The sequence below is a fragment of the Stylophora pistillata genome, chromosome 5, assembly GCF_964205215.1.
Source record: "Stylophora pistillata chromosome 5, jaStyPist1.2, whole genome shotgun sequence".
Taxonomy (NCBI): domain Eukaryota; kingdom Metazoa; phylum Cnidaria; class Anthozoa; order Scleractinia; family Pocilloporidae; genus Stylophora; species Stylophora pistillata.
This window is the reverse complement of record NC_142523.1, coordinates 34,898,422-34,918,857: the sequence shown is the minus strand read 5'-3', so window position 1 is coordinate 34,918,857 and position 20,436 is coordinate 34,898,422. Positions and strand designations below refer to the sequence as shown.

General features: G+C 39.4%; 2 pseudogenes across 1 annotated transcript; both read left to right on the top strand.

Moving 5' to 3' along the window:
- The first annotated feature begins 934 nt into the window (after positions 1-934).
- On the top strand, positions 935-2,324 carry LOC148731636 (uncharacterized protein KIAA1958-like; annotated as a pseudogene).
- A 10,001-nt stretch (positions 2,325-12,325) lies between these two features.
- LOC148731635 (uncharacterized) lies at positions 12,326-20,027 on the top strand (annotated as a pseudogene). The gene is made up of 2 exons (XR_016000931.1): positions 12,326-14,629; positions 15,211-20,027. The product of XR_016000931.1 is annotated as an uncharacterized LOC148731635 (transcript).
- The last annotated feature ends 409 nt before the right edge of the window (positions 20,028-20,436 follow it).

Below are 20,436 nucleotides of genomic sequence, written 5' to 3'. Positions count from 1 at the left end.
AAACTATTAATTAAATTCACTTGATTTGTTATGATGTTTAGTCATCATCATCCCAGAGAGAAAAATTACGCTTAAATGTGCTTTGAACCGCTGATCTTTATCATATTTTAAACTTCTTTCGCTTGCCACAAGTGTGGAATTCGAGGCTGATGACCTCAAAAGATATAGATATCTCTCTAATTATTAAAAACTGGATCATTGGATAATGCAATTCAAGACTTTTCATTGGCTTAGCCATTATGGTATATGAGCCAATATACCATAAACTATTATGGTAAGCGTACGCATAAGCTTAAAATTGAAAGGGAGCTAAAAATGTGATAAATTTAATAATTTGATGTAGCGTTTTTAATAAAACAATTTATTACATCCATTTTGAAATCACTGGTGGTCCCTGTAATCTGATTGGCTCTAATTGGTGCGATTTATTCCCAAATCGCACCATTTTTTGCTCTAAATCGCATCTTTTTTCCAGCCAATGAGGAATTCACACTTAAAACAAACAACCAATCAGATTTCAAGGCTTGTTTAAAGTGACCGATCAAATTGCAGGAAAATGAAAAACAAAGAGTATCATCTGGCAAATTTTGCAACTTTTGTTTCCAAAACTCTTATTTTTCCCCCAAAAATGGATGAGTTTAATTTCTTCCAGTTTTTGAATGATAACAATGAGATTCTTCAGGCTGAAGACCAACATGCCAGGGACTTTCCCACTTTTTCTCTACATTTTGCTGAATATTTTGACGATTTTGTACCTTCTCAAGCTCAAAATCCGTGTGATCCCGTGTCCACCAAATCAACAACAAACGAAGCTAATCAAAAGCCACTACAAGAGTTGGATGTTGCAAGATTTCCCATTATTTCAAGCGATGAAATACGTGAGCTTAAGTCTGTCACTTCCAATAAAAATACGTCCCGCTCCAAGAAACAATGGATGAATGTTTTCAGAAGCTGGTGTCAATGCCGCCATCTTGAATATGTCTCCATCGAAACAATGGCGCCTGAAGAACCTGACAAAGTCCTGAGTAAGTTTTACGCCGAAGTAAGAAAAAAAAGGCGGAGATGATTACGAGCCAGAATCCCTTAAAATCACGCAGAGTGCCATAGAACGATATCTAAAGGAGAAGAACTATCCACTGAGCATCGTGCAATCGAGGGAGTTTCACTCCTCACGAGAAATCCTCAATGCGAAAGCAATTTCCCTGCGTCAACAAGGAAAGGGAAAGAGACCCGACAAAGCTCAGCCAATCACATGTGAAGAAGAGTCAGCCCTGTGGGAAAAAGGTCAGTTGGGTGATTTTAATGGAAAGATCTTGACCAATGTCAACTTTAAAAGTTTGACGGAACAACTGGGATTTCGTGGTCGCCAAGAACACTACGATGCGTACGTGGAAGACGTAATTATAAGACAGCGAGAATATGGAACTGAAGTTGTTGAGTCCAGAGAAGGTCCCACTAAAACATGGAGCGGTGGTCACACCATCAGGCGAAGAACAACTCCACAAGCAATGTTCAGCACCGATGGCGGTAAAAGCGATCCAGTGCGGCTATTCAAGCTTTGGTTGTCCAAGCGACCCGAAGGAATGAAGAACACAGGGCCACTCTATCTAAGCATCATAAATCGTCCTAAATCAGCAGATGTTTGGTATACCAAAGTTTGAATGGGACAAAACACCATCGGCAACTTAATGAAATCCATGGCCTCCTGTCTCAGGACGAATAAGAAGCTGACGAACCACAGCATGAGGAAAACATTGGTATCAAAACTGAAGAAATCAGGTCAACCGCGCAATATCATCTGTGAAATAACAGGCCATGCACGTGAATCTTCGTTAGACGACTAAGATGAAATTGACGAGAATCACAGGAAAGAACTGTCTCCCATTGTCAGTGGATATAAAGACGTGTCAAACGAAAATCAAGCTAACGAAGTCTCCCGCCAAAACACTGCATATCAAGCCTCAAATCAAGAGATTGCAGTCCAACATAAACGAACACCTCTGGTTCCTATTTATCACGTCCAACAACAAGGCCAAATGTATCAAGCCATGGGTTCCAATCCTGGTTTTCAGTCTGCTGAATTTTCAGGATTTCAACCACGTTTTCCATTGCAGTCTCCGCAGTACCGCATGGAAGCCTTCAGTTGTGCTGCTCCCGTTCCATCGCAGAATTACACAGGCTGCACCTTCAATTTCTTCTCCAGAGACAGCCAGAATTCTCCACCCCAACCACATAAGAAACGAAGGGTTAACATCATTGAGTCAGATGATGAGGATTCAACTTTAACGCCTCACTATTTTTCTGAGTTATTGAGGACCTCTTGAATTTCTTGAATGAAACTTGTCTTTCTTTTGATAAGCTTGACTGAGTTTTTGACACATGACGTCAAAGTCTTTCTGTTTTGTGTACAAAATAAGATGTAAATGCGTTTCCGGTTCCGCTTTTTATTTAAAAACCGGCTCAGTACTGCATCACTAAAATATTTGAATTGACCAAGTTCTGTATTTGAGCGATTTCAAAATGGATATAATAAAGTGGTAATTGAACCTCGTGTCGAGCAATTTTGGTCTGAAATCATACTTGTTATTTCAAATCGAACTCGCGCTGCGCGCTCGTTCGACTTTGAAATCACGCGTATGATTTCAGCCCAAATTGCACCCCACTCAGTTCAATTACCATTATTAATCCACTCGCGTTTGTTGGATATGAGATGATTATAGCCAACGAGGCGCTACGCGCCTCGTTGGCTATCTATCATCTCATATCCAACGCGTGCTGGTGGAATAATTGTTAAATATCGCTGAGTTTATTAAATATCTCTGATTTCTTTTAAGTCCCGTCAAATTCTTAATATCACAAAAGATCCTTTGATTCAAATTTTTTTAAAGGTAAGGAGTGGCTTAAAATGTTTTTATGTTCAACTTTATACTAATAATCTGGGGATTTTTCCATGCGTCATCTACATGTCTAATCTTTTCCCCAAAGTTACAGTGATATAATCAGAATTTTTAATACGACAGAAACTCTACTAATTTTAAGCACCTGCCACGTCGATGATGTAAGGTGGAAGACTCAAATTCTCTATTAAAAAGTATTGTATTGTAAGTTCTGAGGCAGAATTTTGAGCAGGGCCAAATGCTTGACTTGATATTCACTGACCCTACCCTCCCTCCCCACTGCTATGTCTCAATACACTCCAATTTCCTTTCTGGTGTCCAAAACCCTGATAGAATATTTGAATTTCGAAGTGCTTCAATTTCCCAATGGTTTGTTCGTTTAGCATCGATATAAGTTTTATCTTATTGTAATTTTCCTTACAGAAAGGTTACCGTAGCAACGATGCAGCCCCTAAGAAACACCATTCACACTTGCTTGATTTGCCTGTTATTTTCAAACAAATAAGTAGCATGTATTGTCATTATGGGATTGTAATCAGCGTATACAAAAGCTCAACCCTCAAAACCCAAGAACTGATTAACAGGTAACTTTTCCCTATTTTATTCAAGTGTTATCCAGCAAAAAGGTAGTGAGAATACCAAACTTATTAGGAAGATGTTGTTATCTTGATCTAACTCCAAATTCTTGTAACTAATTCACAGGGAAATGTGTAACAGCTACAAGGGAGAATTCACCATCAGATTGTGGGAGTAAGGTAAAGTCTCTTTACGAGCCTAGTGGCCCATTAGCCCGGTGCATAACTCCGGTTTCTGTAGCATGAAGCGACTAGGAGTATTTCTACTCCCCTCTGGATGGGATGCCAATCCATTGCAAGGTTACCCCCAGCATTAAATTTGCCGGTACCAATTTATACACCTGGGTGAAGAGAGGCACTGTGAGAGTAAGGTGTCTTGCCTAAGAACACAACACGATGTCTCGGCCAGGGCACGAACCCGGACCACTCGATCCAGAGTCGAGCGTACAAACGATGAGGACACCGCGCCTTCACAGATCGTGGAAGTAAAGGGGTTAAAATAGTCGATGCAGTTGCCTTAAGGCTACCTCACTGTTTGATGATTTTAATCGCCATTTCGCAGGTGAACAAAGCCTCATAAAACTATAAGATTTATTAGGTACGAACATAAATGTTTCCGGGTGGATTAAGCGCATTTTTTACATGATTGTCACACTCTTTTCCACAAGGATCATTGACAGGCCAGCCAGTCGTGTCGCTAGAGTCGAAGCAGTAATAGATAAGGGAATAAGGGTTCTCATCGTAGCATACCGTTACTCCTTTCACTTTCTCAAGTCGCGGCACTGATGGCGGCAAAGTGTCCTTACATGTGTTAGTCACATGCTTGACAATTCGACAGTTGACGTTACCTTCCCGCCAATCAACCAAGTTGCCTGTTCCCGGATGACACACCAGTCAGTTGTTTGTGTTGCTCTTGATGAGGACCTGTCTGCCGAGTTGTTTGCAGAGTGAGAAGTTCACGGCGTTATGATCTGTTTCATTCAGTGGAGCTGTTGTTGATATGCCATCGTAGCCGTGTGCTGGCCAGTTTGGCCTTGGTGTCACAACGTTTGTAACACTTGTAAAATCATCGTAGTTGGTGAACGTATAACTCCAAACTAGAGTCCAGCCTCCTCCATCAGTCTCCATGTCACAGTAAACCCGAAACGCGTTAGACTGGAAGCCACCGATTGGATCTATCCACTAAACACCCTCGAGGGAGGGAAAGGAGATCGTAGATAGTTTGGTCGAGGTGGTACTCACAAGACTGGCAGTGGAGGATTTTGTTCTCCAACAAAATGTAAAGGAGAGTTATTCTGGATATGGGCAATGGCATCATATGGGTCTCCTTCTTTTATATTCACCGTGTTCACCCTTGGAGCACTAAACGCAGCAGTAAATTTTAAGGCATGCGCAACGAGATCAATCTTTGATGACCAGGTGCTAGTTTCCCGCGCAAAATTTCCAAGGAAATAAAACATTGAAAAGCTGAGACGTGTAAATATGCAAGACCCTCACCCCTTCGTGTTCACCCCTTGGTGTTTACCCCTTACCCCTCAGTTACATGCTCACCAAGACTTCTTACCATTCTCTTGTTTTAGAGCCGGACCAATAAGTTGTGGGCGTGTCCAAGGGTAGCAAGAGAGAGGACATGGATAACGAAGGTGGAGGAAGCATTTAAGTCCTGGCTTCAGATGAATTATGGGAGACTACAAAAACGACTCTTGCGATTAAAAAAGTATCAAGAAGTAAAGTGAACTAACATTAATAAGTGATGATGTCATTACCCAATGACGTTTGAAAAGCAAAAATAAATTATCAAGATTTTATCGACATCTTGAAAAATTTGCCCTGGTATCTCACCACTTCGCATAAAAAAAAAAAAAAAAAAAAAAAAAAAAAAAAAACCTTTATGGAATTACACTCAAAAACGAAAAGGGGAAAGTGAATTTAGACTTATTTCGGAGTGAGTAGATTAGGAAGCTTCTTATCTTCTGTAGGGGCAATTCAGTTGTCCTAAAATTAGAAGACAGATCTGTGTTAAAAAACAAAGCTTTCAGATTTGAAACAGACAGTAATGGAATTTCTCTCCGAATGCTCAACTCATTGACTCACGAGTGAACGCAGATATGTATCATTTTGTTTATCGTATAAAAACCATGGGCCTAAAAGATTCAATGAATGACCCTAAATTGACATATAATCATTTGGCAAACACATTGTATCGAAGGACTATCCTATTAGCAATATTTCCTTTCTATTCTTTACTCTGAATTTTGCCTAAAGAACAGAAAAGTTTTCTTACCCTCTAATATTTACCTTTCTTTCCATGTCGGTCTAAACAGGTAATACTGAAGGAATTTAAGACATAGTTTAGTACGATTGTTTCAGGATATACTTGAATCTGTCTCCTAAGGAGAGGGTAAACAACCTTAACTGTTTTTGTCAATTTTTTTACTTTTATTATTTGCCTAAAAGTAATGAATTAGGACTGTGACACAGGTTAACTCGATCTAGAGGCAGATCCTTTCACGTCATGCCTTTTGTTCGCGCGCAAAGCATTACCTGACATTCCGCCTCGCTTTTTTTAAAGTCTTAGAAACGAGACTAGCGTACGCACCTTAATTATTTGAGTTTGCAAACCTCGATGAAAGTAAATTCTTAACTACTTTGATCAATATTTACCTCCATAATCCTTTCTTTCCTTTCGTACTCCGCTCGGTAACTTTCAATTTTTTTTCAATCAGCGCACAAATTTTGTTGTTTTTTTTTTGTTCATGAATCCTTTACAGCCTAGTGCAATGATCAATCAATCAATCAATCAATTAATCAGTCAATCAATTAATACTTTATGTACCCACGTAGCGTCAAGGAGCTCATAGAGCTTGTTCAAAATACGTACGTGCCTCTAAGATTAAGAATCTAAAAAACCTAATACATACTGTCAAATCCTAATTGATTAGAAATTAAAACAACTAACAACTAATATTAAAATTTAAGTCTGTACAGTAAAATTCAAAGTCATTTAAATACAGGTAGAAAATGGTGAAGCAGTAGCTTAAATAATTTAAAATTAAGATTAAAAATTAAGTTTGTACGATGAAATTGAGAGTCACTTAAATACAAGTATAAAATGGAGAAGCAGCTAAGTTTCAATGTTCTCAATAGCTTCTTAAAAAGTTTGATATTACTGGCCAGTTTTACACTTGTAAGTAATCCATTCCACAGCTGCGCACACATATAAGTGAAAGATTTTTTTATAAAATCTAACTTAAATGTAGGTTCGCACAAATTAATGCCGGTTCCTCTCAGATTGTACATAGTTTCCCTAAAACTACAAAAATCTCTGATATATTTGGGACCGTCGTTATGCAAACATTTATATAACAGAAAAAGGTATTGTTGTTTCCTTCTCTGGTCTAACGTTTCCATATTCAAGATTCGCAGCAATTCATCATAAAGGGTAGACTTGAGATAACCTAGCAGTGATCTAAGAATATAATAGTTGGCATCTTCTAGCCGATTCGCTTGCACTTTCCCCAATCCAAGAAAGAGGGGGAAACAGTATTCAAAATGAGGGAGAATGAAAGTTTGATAGAGCCTTAACATAACATTGCCAGGGACGAAACGCCTGATTCTCCTAAGTGCGCCACTGTTAGCATATACCTTTTGAAGCTGTTTAGTAATGTGATCCTTGAAAGATAGCATACTATCAAGTTCAATGCCAAGTATTTTGATAGATGGCAGTGTCTCAATGACAGAGCTGTGTATGGCCAGGTATTTATTTATACTCGAAATTTATAGAGCTTGTCAGGCACTTAGCTTAGATAGCTAATGAATCGAGTAGAAAATAAATGAAAATAAAATACTAAAAAGTTACAATAAAATTTCATAGATGATAAGTAAAATATAAGGTTAACTAATTAATTAATTAATGAATCAATTAATAACATTATTAAATACACTAATATAACTATATACATGCTACTGAAAAGATAGAGTACTAAAACTACATCCAGACTAAGAATTACATTAAATCTAAGAGCTACAAAGGGTACAATTACATACGTCAAAAGTAATTTTCCTGATACGTGTTACAAACTCTTTTAGTGTTCGTGAAGTTCTTAAGTCATTATTTAAAGAGTTCCAGATTTTTGGACCAAAGTACCTGAAAGTATTTAGCCCATGCTTAGTAGTGTTGACTTTGGGTTGTACAAGAATCAGTTCGCCACGTAGGTTGTGTGAGTTGTTTACTTACAGGGACCAATGGGTGCTGCTTGCGTCTTTGTGTTGTTGATCACCAGATGATTCTCTCGAAACCACGATGATGACCGCTCAAGACCATTATTTACTACAAATTCGAGAACCATGGGCGAGACTTCTGAGGCATACATAGTCGTGTCGTCGGCGTATAACCTCAGAGATACATCCGGTATGGCGTAGTTCAAGTCATTTATATAAATGTTAAACAGCAGCGGTCCGATGAGGGACCCTTGGGGAACGCCAACCATTACTTCTGAGTAGTTGGAGCAAACACCGGACAACTTAACTCGCTGTCTTCGCCCCAACAAATAGGAAGAAATCAAGTTTAATGCAGACGGAGAGGAGGCATTCGCTTTTAATTTAGCCAATAGGAGGTTATGGTTAATAGAATCAAATGCTTTGGACAGGTCCACTGCCACGGCTATAACTGCCTCCCTTTTGTAAAGGCTTCTCCTCCAATACTTAGTCATCTTCAAGAGTGCGGTGCAAAAAGAGTGTTTCGTCAAGAACCCAGATAGATTCGGAGGAAAATGTTCATGGAAAGCGCTGTACAGCTGGTCAAACATAACCTTCTTGTACACTTTAGAAATGGCGGTAAGAATGGAAACAGGACAATAATTTTCTTTGCGTGTATCCTCATCTTTTTTAAATACCGGTGTCAAGTTCCCACCCTTACATTCGCTTCGCCATGATTGGTTTATAATTTGTACGAACCATTAAGAGTTTTGTCACAAATCCATGCTCGTGTGCGCGAAGTGTTATACTTAACGGCTCTATGAACGAATTTAGGCCTGCTCCATTTTAAACATTTACCAACAGCTAAGTCGATTTCATTTTGTAGAAAACAATTTGGGAATTTGTCCTTCATTCATTTCGCGAAGTATATATATCTTTTTAGACGTTTTGTTGTTAAGTATCGCTGAGTATTTTTACTCGTTATTTGTATTTTGACTCGCCCTACGGGCTCGTCAAAATGCGGCACAACTCGTAAAAATACTCAGCGATACTACACAACCAAATGTATAATGAGTTATTTATTATCCAACACGCCAAACTGTTATTTCAGTGCGGGCGAATTTCGCGGATTTTATTTGCGAGGAGTGCGTGACAGAAGTATGCGAAGCGGAACGGAATTGGCGCGTTGTTGTGCTGCTGTTTCTATTTTCTTCATTAATGAAGAAATTTTCTAGTCGTCAAGCTGTTTTTCTTCGTTCGATTCATCTAATGAACTTGGACCTATATTTGCTAGCCATTTTGACTCTTTTTCGTCGGAAATATGATTCAAATTGTTCGCCCCTTGCTTATTTTTTTTTTTCGTAACCACAATTCTTTGCTCGCCCGATACGAGAAAACCTGTTTAACCGGTACTACAATAGACGAGTACAAATACCGCGTGATATTTGTACTCGTCTATGGCGTTATTTGTACTCGTCTTGGTGTAGTTGGATAAAAAAGTCTCTTAACCGGACGGATGTACAGCGATTCTTTATTTGGTGAATGAAAAACCTCATCGCTTATTTCGCTTTGTTGTTTCCTCCGATGTAAATTGGAACGTTTCGATAGCAAGGAAACGGTCTGGAGTCTTTATTCTTCGTGCCAGCCCATCACGATCTAAAACGGCAGTGAAAAGATGATCAGATCAACAATAGTATTTAACAGCCTTACTGTGTTCCTCAAGGCACTGAAATAAGTCTCACTGGTAAGTACATTATGTCATCTACCTATCTTTGGACAACAACAAGAGCTACATGTCTTTGCTCTCGAGATTGATCACGAACGAAGATCGATAAGTTTCTTGCCAATAAGCACGTTAGGTATGTTTTGAAGATGGGAAGATTTTCGAATGTATGTTGTCTAAGGTAAAACCGTAGAAAGAAACTGACACAGACAACTCCGCAATCGATTAAGATCTTCTCTGCATCATCGTTTTCCAGACACGTTTCCCCCCTAATTTTCTAACCCTATATACTTTCAGCTGGCTCTAAATTTTACTATAAAGAAAATGCTGAATGTTTTCGCTGAAGATAACCGGTGAACTGAATACTAAACTGTTCGTTCAAAAATTTTCCTTTCGGTGAAAGGCTCAGTTTAGTGCTTTTATCATTTTTTACTTCATAAATTGTTACAATGCCGTTCGGTAAAGGGACTTTAATCAGAACGTTCTAGAAGAGGACATTCGAATATGGTTGACCTCTGTTCAAGATTACTTACTGACTCCTATTACTTGAAATATCACACCAAACACGAGAGCAGGCGGTAAATCATTCAACGTTTAGTATTCCCCTAATGTTGCCCTTTATCTGCTTTGTATTAATAGAACCGCTTCGAGAATTTCTTGAAATATTGCCTAAGAGACCGGGGAAGAACTGATGTGCTTTGCTCTACCACTTTTTCATTTTTTGACTTACCTCCTCCAACGTCCCCCATTCCGATGAAATAGTTCTATTTACACGTAACGGATCAGCGCATTTGCTGTTTAAAGACGCGTGTCATGGGATTATTATTTCAAGGCTAAGGTCACAATAGGTAACACACTCGTTTCACTTTCGTGTTCCTGTTTACAAGTTGAAGGCTGGTTGCGGATGAGCAATTTTAAGTTTCTTGTCTTGTCTGGTTGGAATTTTGACGCCTAAACGAAATTCAGAACCGATTTTAGTAGTTGTTTCAGACAAGAGATATTTACATTCTCTACAGAGGCTTAACTGTGGAGTCTTATCCTTGTTGCTGCTCTGAAAAGGACTTTGATCAACACATTCTCGAACAGAATTTAGATTTGCTCTATAATTTGACTCAACCCCCATTAAGTAGCTCTGCTCATAAACTCAACGGATCAGCGCAGAAATCGCAAGTCTGACGTTTGTGGCTTTAAAGGTGCCATAAAAAATTATGCAATGTCTAGAGATTATTTCTGAAGGTCACAGTATGTAACTAATCAGTTTCACTTTCATGTTCTTGGTTATTAGCTTCTAAATAGCTCATATTGTCCTTGCGTCCGTTTTCTTTCTTACTTATTCTCTTTCCGATTGCGTAGTCTTACGCACGCATTTTTTGTTTCAGTGTTTCTATTTGTGTATGTTGGACAAATCACTGGCATCGATTTCATGTGAATCACATTTGGAGGTAACTATCACTTAATGATAATGATTGTAACAACTTTATTATTTTACTTATATAGCGCATTGCGGTGCGGTGTACAATATTCTTTCGGAATGGTATAGAAGCAAACAATACATATGGAATTGTATTTTAATGTGAACAGGGAGGGAGTGGGGATGGGGTAAGCTCAATCTTACCCCCCCGTCTCACTTCTTCCACGCTAAGTAAGGTTATCGTACCCAACTTAATGACGAATTTTCCAGACTTTTGTAGAGCGAAAGAACTTCGAAAAATAATGAAGGTTAACGTGTCGAGGCACATCCTAGTGTTGTTTGCTGCGGAGAGATGATGGACAAAGAATCAAACCAAAGCAAATTCAATAGTTATCAGTAAAACAATTGATGTTAAACTTGCAGAGTGCAGCTATTTAGGGAGGTAGATAAGGTGTTCTGCCTGAAGGCCAAAGAAGTTTTCGCTTTCGCGTTCGTCGAGTGTTTTGTTGACTACAGAAAGCAGCCTATATTCTTTATCGCAGATGATCAATCACCACCAAAAAGTTTCCAAAACTTGACAGGAGCAAGTACCTTAGTTTCATTTGCATGAAATTTATGAGTAGCAGATATAACTCTTTTCAAACGAAAACTACTTCCTAGAATTGCTATATTGGAAGAGAAGGAGCTTCATGAGACCGTAACAAGATGAAATTTAACCGTGATTTCTCCCATCTTCTTTAACGCAAATTCCCCTACATCAGTGAAAATGTTATTGATGTTATTTTGTTATGCTTTGTAATTTCTTTAATCTAATATTCTGAGTTTATCAACTCAACAAAAGAACTTCTATGTTTGGTCGGGCACCGAATATCTTCAATACTCCAAAGCAGGTTGCTTCTTATTTCAAATGGATTTCTTAGCTCAAGCTGAAGAAGGTCTTTACCAGCTCTATTTTCAGTTTAAGTCATCCTTTCATTCAAGTTGATCATTTTTCAACGATCAAAGTTTGTTTGAGTGAGTGTAAAGAAAAGTAACCAGGAAAATACAAACTATTTTCTCTTAACTGACGTAACCCAAAAACCTGTCTTTCTTACTTCAGCAAAACAAAAGCAGTTCAAATGGCCCATTGATATGGCGTCAAAATTATTCGATCATCGCTTTATAAGTATTGTGCGGCCTTCCAATGAAATCTCTCGAAGTCTCTTGTGCTGTCTTGCCTAGAGACGTGATTTATGTGCATTGCGACGAAGCCAGATTAGCTTTCGCATGCGAGTTCCTCAAGTGTTTTGTTGACTACAGAAAGCAGCATATATTCTTTATTGCTGATAAAGTATTATTACCCCACGAAAAGTTTCTAGAACTTTGACAACGTGAAGCAAACTTTAATTCACTTACCTGAAAGTTATGCGTAGCAGATACAACTCGTTTCAAACGAAAAAGAAGCAAGCGAACATTGTAGAATACTTATCTTGATACGAAACACTCCGCAGGAGAAGGAGCGTAATACAGAAAACTATTTAGCAAAAAGATAAAATTGCACTGCGACTTCTGCTATCGTCGCTTTAGGTTAGAAAAGAGATGTTTGTGACCTTACGTTCTTTTGATACTCTAACTGATACGATCCATTGTCTAATATGCTGACCGTATCAAATGAACAAAAGACGGAACTGTTTAGCAAAGTTGACAGTAATTATGAAAAACGCAAGGGGCAAAAAGCAGCGGATTACGGCTGCCACAACTTCATTAAAACTCCAGAAATTTTGCTGGGAGAATCATCCATTTTAAGGACTAGAGGTGGAAGAGATAAGAGGACCTCAAGAGATAAAACTCTGTTTAGTGCTACAGTATACCAGCACTGTAGTGTCATAGTATACCAGCACTGAAGTGCCACAGTATACCAGCACTGCAGTGCCGCAGTATACCAGCACTGCATTGCCACAGTATACCAGCACTGTAGTGATAGTTCCAGAACTCAGTGAGATAATCCAGCTGCGAACAAACTGCCAAAGCCTTTGAAGCTTTGAGATCTAATGTCCGTGAGATGAAGAAGAAACGAAATAAATAGCGAACAAAACAAGTGTTGTAGAGCGTTTTCAAGGCTCGTTATTTCAAGCATTTTTAGGTGTACCTTTTGTTTTATTAAGTCTCGCCTTTTCGCCCCTACGTGCTATTTTGAACTTGGCTCAGCACTTACCGTGCTAGACATTTTAATCCTTTGTTATGGTTGAAGATAACTAGTTTGCTAGGTGGTCATGTTTGAGTTGGTAAAACTGATCTTGAGTTTTACCCACACTGAACATCCTGTTTTGGAAGTTCCCACAGTTAGCTAGCCCAAACATGTCTGTGATTTTTGTATTTAATACTGGAGCACTCCTTGCTGAAAGTAGTAGAAATAAGCAGTGGAACAAGAGAGAGAATAAAGAAGAAAGTTACAGAGTCTCAGTACCTCTTGTTAATTTGCCAAGCGAGTGGTAAAACCCCTCAACAAAAGTGCTTTTCGTGAAATGTCTTCTTAAACTTGTTCCAAACGTCAATATTGCATAAAAGAACGCTTATTATTTCAAATATATCTCTTGGCTCAGGCTGGAAAGAATTCTGTCTCTCTACCAACTTTTAACACAGACCCAGAGCAGATCTGTGGCAGCACTAAATGCAGAAGGCTTCCTTCCGCTGTTAGGAGCCGTCTAGATTGTCGAACAGCATGAGAATTTGTAATATTAATTTACTAATCAGATCAAAGTCGTTCAAATCTCCGTGTTACTTTGCGGTAAGAGGTGATGGATCAGAAATCAAAACAAACTATTCTTAATACTTCTCAAACAAAAGAAAAATAGATGACATGTTGCCATGTATCTGTTCAATAATAGATGACAAAAGTGTCACGTGAGGCACAGCAGAGTGTGTCACTGATGTTCTTACTATTTTGACGTCTTCTGTGATCTATTACTAAACAGACCCACGGCATCATGGATGATCTATTACTCAATTTATTATTACTTATATAGCGCAAAATACATGTGGATATGATCTAATGCGCTAGAATTCTGATTGTTTTATATGATAAATGCGTCTGTCCTCCAGTCGATCATTGGTAAGAACCAATCACAATGCCAGCGTTATTTAGCTTATTATACATAAAACACCGGATATGCTGCTGTGTGCAGCTTTAAATGCATGTGATTCTTAACTATTCAACCTTTGAACGCAGACAGTTTAAGTATTCCAAAGGTTTCCCAAACTTCCAGAACGGTATGTATTTTCTAAGTTACTGATTCAAGTGAGTTCCAGATAACTTTTTTCTCTGAATTTGCTTTTGTTATCGATCTATAGAATCAGAGTGATAATTTCCATTCGTGAAGAAACCTCAGTTCACGAGTTGACGTAAATTAAAGTTAACCGTCACGTGTGGTGTGTATCATTTTATACAGTACCCTGGGAATTTATTTCGGCTCAGGTTGGCAAAGTTCTCTAGTATTTATCTAAGAGTGATGGCTGGTTTTTACTTAACGCTATCATACTTGAATGAAGTGAGAAGCGATTCTTTATTGATCACTAGAAAGTGAGCTGAGAGAATGGAATTCAATGTTAAGAGACCTTATTAAGTAAGATTATCAAAACTAATTACCTCGGACGCAAAAAAGATAAACTGAGAAGACGGAAAAAAATTCGTATAGCTTAGAAATTATTGACTTTTACCATCAGTTTTCAGACATAGACAGTATTCCCGATGCTTTAAACATTTTCTTTATTATAGGAAAATTCATTACCTGACGAGGGACTCGTGCGGTATCAGTTTTTGCAGGAAAGTTAACGCGGAATTGACGAGGTAGGTGATCGATTTTCCTTAAGTCGCACATTTGAACAAAAATTAGTAAAATCAGAGTTAACTTCGTTTGCTTCTTCGGATGAGTCAAAAAAATAAAGGCTGATAGTTTCTAAAGAAACTGTTTGGGGCTGCGTCAGTGGGGGTAACGAAATAATTTTAATATATCAACAAAGTTGAAATGGTAAATTGGCCACTGTTACGATTATAAAAGCTGACGTTTCGAGCGTTAGCCCTTCGCTCCGACGAAGAGCTAACGCTCGAAACGTCAGCTTTTATAATCGTAACGGTGGCCAATTTACCATTTCAACTTTGTTGATACATTCAAATTAAATTGAGAAAAAAAAATGATGTGAAGTTGTTAAAAAGTAGCCTTGATTCTTTGCTGCTCAATTTTCCTTCATATCCCTAGTCCTGGCGTCAATTTAGCTCCACCCTGTGAATAAAGGAAATAGACTTCCTTGTTTCTGACCCACCCCTTTCCTAAAAAAAACATGTCTAAGCGCGTATCGCTAGATCTTGACACATATACTATTTGCAAAGACAACCCTGATGCCCATTAACAAAACTTCGGTTTTGCGCAGGTTCAAACAAGAAATGGCCGCTGCATTTGAATACACGGAAGAGCAGCTAAATTACTTCAGGATTTGTTACGTTGTCACTGATATTATAACAGAGGGTCTGCGAACAATCTTTAAACAAGAATGGGACAGTCGCCACAAGACAAGACTAGGAGAATGGAATGATCAACCTTAAAATGGACTGGACTTTTGGAATGGGGAGTCCCTAAAGAACAGAAGGAAAAACGCACGGCTGTTATCAACCATGAAAAATGGCGATAGAGCTGAATGGGATTGTACCATGCTCTTTTACGCTATTCTTTTTTCAGATTGTATCCACGGTCTCAATTCAGTGGTTCGATCAAACATACATGATCTAAGAAATATTCGGAATGAAATCGCACATGACGAAGCAGGCCAACTCTCTGACGGAGATTTCAATATTGTTATATCGCGGGTGAAAACTGCATTCGTCGCCCTCGGTCTTCCCACATTAAAAATCAATGAGGTCCCAAATCAAACAGCCTTCCCCACAGAGGAGTTAAGTAAAGTTTTAAGGGAGGTTAACGACCTGAGACAAAAACTTAAAGAGAAGGAAAAGGAACTTAAAGGAAAAGAAAAAGAACTTCAAGAGAAAGAAAAGGTACTTCAAGTAAAAGAAGAACAGAGGCTTGCCCTGCAAGAACAGTTACACGCAGATGTCTCTCCATTTTGCATTCTCCCTCCTAAACCAACACACCTCATCGCTGCTCGAGAATCTGAAGTTGATGAAATTATGCGAAACCTGCAAACATTAAAAAGCACCGATGGTGGGATGAGCATACTGTATTTGTCAGGAAATCCAGGAAGTGGCAAATCTCAGCTGGCCCGTTTAGCAGCCAAGCGATTCTACGACGAAGTCAAAGAAACACCTTCCGCAGCTTCATTTGTCATGACACTGAATGCTGAAAGCCCAGAAACAATTTTGAACTCGTATGTCGATTTTGCTCAACATTGCAAATGTCCCGGATATGAAATAACAAACACTTACGGCTCGAAGGATTTGAACACAGACGACAAGATTTCATATCTCAAGTCCCTAATAAGTGCAAAAATTAAGCATTACACTTCATGGCTGGTGGTAGTTGATAATGGGAACTCTCTTTCAAGCGGTCTTTTGCCTGATGCAGGAAACGAGGTGTGGGCAAGGGGCCAGATGCTAATAACAACGCAGGGCACTGCGTCTATGCCGTTAACAAGCTCTTCCGTACAAAACCTTTCCGTCAGCGCAGGAATGCAACCTAACGACGCATGCTCTTTGCTGAGCATTCTTTCTGATATCCCAATTAATGACATAGAGAAAGAAGTTGCTAAGGTATTAGACTACCAGCCACTTGCCCTAGCGGCTGCAGCCACGTATGTGCGACAAGTTCGTCAGAGTAAGGTATCCTCGAAATTTGGCTGGAGCGACTACCTGAAGAAATTGGAAGAGGGGAAACGAAGTGCTACTGAAATCAGACTTGCTGAGAGCAATCCAAGCTATCCAAACTCCATGACCAAAGTAATAACACTCGCTGTCGAAAAGGCGATGGCGGACGATATAATTTTCCATCACATCTTCAATTTTCTCTCTGTGTGTGCATTACAGCCGATCCTTCAAGAAGCTGTTATCGAGTACGTCAGAGCAGTAGATGAAGATTTTGAAGATGAAGATATGATGAGAATGAGAATGAATCAATGTTCATTATTGCTGATTGAAGAAAAAGAAGAAGAGGAAGAAGAAGAGGAAGAAGAAGAAAAAGTGAGTGGTGTCTATATTCGAGCTCATGGTATTGTTCACGATGTTATTAAATCTGCGACGAAAGATTGGACAAAGGATGAAGTTTACGAAGTGGTATATGGGGCTGTAATGTCATTCTCAAAATTCGAAAAATTAGCTTCTATTGATGTGGGAACAAAATTAGCTCCCCATTTAAAGATGTTAAGCTTAAAACTTGAACATGTGGTAATTAGAAGAGAAAAGCCAGAATTCTCCGAAAGAGCAGTTAAGTCTTTGAGTTCTTACGCTGGTGGCCTTTGCACCCTCGGTGACATGTGCCATGACCACAGTGAATTTGGAGCAGCGATAGTCTTTTATAAATTGCAGTTAAAAATGATTGAATCAAGTCACGAAGGAGAGGACCTGAAAAAAGCAGCATGTTACAGCAACTTGGGTATTGTACATAATGAGCTGGGCAAAAAAGACCAAGCAGAAGACTACTATAATCATGCACTGGAGATTGAGCTGAAGAAGCTTGGACCTGATCATGTTGATGTTGCAGCCTCTTACAACAATCTGGGTACTTTACACAGTGACCTGGGCGAAACAGATCAAGCAAAAGACTACTATAAGCGTGCACTGGAGATTCGTCTGAAGAAGCTTGGACCTGATCATGTTGATGTTGCAGCCTCTTACAACAATCTGGGTACTTTACACGGTGACCTGGGCGAAACAGATCAAGCAAAAGACTACTATAAGCGTGCACTGGAGATTCGTCTGAAGAAGCTAGGACCTGATCATGTTGATGTTGCAGCCTGTTACAACAATCTGGGTAGTTTACACAGTCACCTGGGCGAAACAGATCAAGCAAAAGACTACTATAAGCGTGCACTGGAGATTCGTCTGAAGAAGCTTGGACCTGATCATGTTCATGTTGCAGCCTCTTACAACAATCTGGGTAATTTACACAAAGCGCTGGGCGAAACAGATCAAGCAAAAGACTACTATAAGCGTGCACTGGAGATTGGTCTGAAGAAGCTTGGACCTGATCATGTTGATGTTGCAGCCTCTTACAACAATCTGGGTACTTTACACAGTGACCTGGGCGAAACAGATCAAGCAAAAGACTACTATAAGCGTGCACTGGAGATTGGTCTGAAGAAGCTTGGACCTGATCATGTTGATGTTGCAGCCTCTTACAACAATCTGGGTAGTTTACACAGTGACCTGAGCGAAACAGATCAAGCAAAAGACTACTATAAGCGTGCACTGGAGATTCGTTTGAAGAAGCTTGGACCTGATCATGTTAAAGTTGCAGCCTCTTACAACAATCTGGGTAGTTTACACAGAGACCTGGGCGAAACAGATCAAGCAAAAGACTACTATAAGCGTGCACTGGAGATTGGTCTGAAGAAGCTTGGACCTGATCATGTTGATGTTGCAGCCTCTTACAACAATCTGGGTACTTTACACAGTGACCTGGGCGAAACAGATCAAGCAAAAGACTACTATAAGCGTGCACTGGAGATTCGTCTGAAGAAGCTTGGACCTGATCATGTTGATGTTGCAGCCTCTTACAACAATCTGGGTACTTTACACAGTGACCTGGGCGAAACAGATCAAGCAAAAGACTACTATAAGCGTGCACTGGAGATTCGTCTGAAGAAGCTTGGACCTGATCATGTTCATGTTGCAGCCTCTTACAACAATCTGGGTAATTTACACAAAGCGCTGGGCGAAACAGATCAAGCAAAAGACTACCATAAGCGTGCACTGGAGATTCGTCTGAAGAAGCTTGGACCTGATCATGTTGATGTTGCAGCCTCTTACAACAATCTGGGTAGTTTACACAGTGACCTGGGCGAAACAGATCAAGCAAAAGACTACTATAAGCGTGCACTGGAGATTCGTCTGAAGAAGCTTGCACCTGATCATGTTGATGTTGCAGCCTCTTACAACAATCTGGGTAGTTTACACAGTGACCTGGGCGAGACAGATCAAGCAAAAGACTACCATAAGCGTGCACTGGAGATTCGTCTGAAGAAGCTAGGACCTGATCATGTTGATGTTGCAGCCTCTTATAAGAATCTGGGTAATTTGCACAGTGACCTGGGCGAACTCCAAGAGGCAAAGCATTGTCTTGATCGTGCACTGGTAATTTTTATTTCGAGATACGGTCAAGATCATGTTAGGGTACGAGAGGTCAAGAGGAACCTCTCTCGGCTACAACAGAAAAGGAGATGCGTCGTGAATTAAGGTTTAAGCTGCTTTGAAAAGAAGAAAAGATGGACTTGTAGATAGTCTAGAAACTGGGCTAATTTATAAACGGTGAAGGCCTTTAATTCTTTTTAGACGTTGCTGTCCCTTTGCTGGAGAAGCTTCGCCAGACTCTAGACCGTTTTGATATTTTCGTTATATTTGATATCATTCGAGTTTCTTCTATCCTGATTTGCAAACTCTGTGATGGGAGACAGTTTAAAGACGTTTCCTTGCTTGAAGTCCCACGTTCCAGGACAAAATCGTTTATGAGTCGCCATATAGTGCTGCTTTTTCTGTGCACGATCACTCTCTTCTTATCAGCAAAGTATATTTATAAAGTAAAAGATAGCCTGGTGGTTTCGTTATGTTTTATTTTTGATGGAACTTAAACTAAAAACAGGCTCCTCCTGTAAGAAGGAGTATAATTGACAAGGTTTCCAAATGAATAGCTCAGGACTTAATAGCACTGTAGATCTCAGTCTGAGAAGTTTCAAAGTATTGTAAAAGATTAAGAGACTCCTTGTGATATTACCTTAGAATTTGAAATTTCGTTGAAGTGGAGACATAAACGCTTTATCTATTGTCTTCTCATACATTCTTAGATGAATGTCGCGCGTTAACTACAGAGTGTACGAGGAGCTTCGTTTAATCGGGATGATTAGGTCTAGTAATGGTTGATTTCGACTCAGTGCATCTCAGGATCTTTAGAATAATGACGGACTATATATACATTAGCCTTTTGTGAGAGCTTACATAAGTTTATATATTTGTCTGCGGTCAAATGTGAGACCGTAAGAGATGATGTTTTTTTCAAATACACGGACATGTTTTTGCATCAAATAGATACTTGTGTGGTTATTATCTTTCCATTTTACTTTTGGAGCGTGCAGTGGCCCCTCCCCACCCAGATTATTCAAGCATGATTTGTTTTAGCGTCACTCCTTTGGCAAGCTCGTTATCTTCTTTTTTATTATACTGGGTGAAACCCGAAGCGAGTGCCAAACGTTAGCAGCGGCTTCAGTTGTGTATCCCTGGCGCTTGTTCCATTTTTTGTCCCCCTTCCCCGGGCCAAAAATCTTTATGTACATCTTTGGTTTAGATCCGTTGGTGAGGTTGCAGTGTACGTCGTTCTCTCCGGTTTGATGACTCTGTTTATGACGTAGACAAGTCACATGGACTTTTGTTCCATCTTAAAACAGTCAACGTATGTGTTTTCTGAAGCTTTCGATCGCAATGTTCTTCTTGACCTTTTT